This window comes from Danio rerio, chromosome 17 (assembly GCF_049306965.1).
Source record: "Danio rerio strain Tuebingen ecotype United States chromosome 17, GRCz12tu, whole genome shotgun sequence".
NCBI classification, from domain to species: domain Eukaryota; kingdom Metazoa; phylum Chordata; class Actinopteri; order Cypriniformes; family Danionidae; genus Danio; species Danio rerio.
In genome coordinates, this window is record NC_133192.1 from 24,853,399 (window position 1) to 24,855,000 (window position 1,602).

Below are 1,602 nucleotides of genomic sequence, written 5' to 3' on the forward strand. Positions count from 1 at the left end.
CTATATTTTTTATGTTTAGAATCTGAACACAAATGTAAATTTGTGTATACTCTCTGCTACTTTTGCGAAGAAAAAAATGTACATGTTCAAATTGTGGAGATTTATAATGGATACTTTTTGATCTACATTATAAAATTTTAATCTCAATATAAATTGACTTTGTCAGCATCAAATAAAATATAATACTTCTTGTTACCATTTGCTTTAAAAGTTAAGTAATGTTTAAAAAAAATGTACGTTTTTAAAAAGATTAATTGTGTGAATGTCTTAATTATTGTTTTCCTAAATTACCAAACATTGTGTTCTAAGAAAATATTACTTGTTTTTTTTTTATTTTTTTATTTTAGGGTATTAAAATTCATTAATTACTTTAAAGGGCACATACTTTACCCCTTTTTTAAGATAAGTCTTTTGTCTCCAGAATATGTCTGTAAAGTTTTAGCTCAAAACACCCCAGATTATTTATTATACCTTTCAGAATATTGGAATTGTCTGCTCTGCATACACTGTAGCTGTTTTTGTTGCCTGTGCCTTTATCGCTAGTTTTCCCCCACTGTTCCCACATGCCTGTAAAAGGGTGCCTCAATCTCTGCCTGGGCAGTGTCAGATAAACAGCACAGTGACAGACAAGAAGAAGGCAGATCTCATGTAACGTTTTTTGAAAAATACTACAGTAAGAACTTTACCAATGATTATTTGATATATTTGTTGTGGAGTTGCAATGATGAGTCACACACTATGTCTTTACAAACACACACAGCGTGCACGTTTAACATTGCACTGTTTTTGCACAGCAAATGTGACAGGATACATGTTAATATACAATGCTGTATAGATATCCATGTTAATGTACAAAACAGACAAGGCAGTGGCGCAGTAGGTAGTGCTGTCGCCTCACAGCAAGATGGTCGCTGGTTCGAACCTCGGCTCACCAGCGTTTCTGTGTGGAGTTTGCATGTTCTCCCTGCCTTTCCGTTGGTTTCCTCCGGGTGCTCCGGTTTTCCCCACAGTCCAAAGACATGTGGTACAGGTGAATTGGGTAGACTAAATTGCCTGTACTGTATGAGTGTGTGTGTGGATGTTTCCCAGAGATAGGTTGCGGCTAGAAGGGCATCCGCTGCGTAAAAAACTTGCTGGATAAATTGGCGGTTCATTCCGCTGTGGCAACCCCGTTTTAATAAAGGGACTAAGCCAACAAGAAAATGAATGAATGAATGTACAAAACAAATCTCATTTAACATCCACAAACCAGGACTGAAGCAGTCCTGTTTTATAATTGTACTGACTCGCGGCTGTAATAAAGACGTTAAAATCGCTGTAATTTATTGCAAACTTGTAACTTTTTCTTGAGCACATTGATGACGATTGATAATCGCAGAGAGCTGAACAGATCTTTTAATCCAAGTTTTTTGTGCACGTCCTGTCTAGTTGATATGATTATACAGAGAAATATTAATGTCAACGTGTTTGACAATCAATTTGGTGGGCTGGGAAACTGCACTCCTACATCACGCTGTGGTGGGCCTAAAATGGGAGTGATTTGGATCCTATTTTAACGTCAAAAAAATTTAAATAAGAGATTTATTGTCTTTATATCACCCC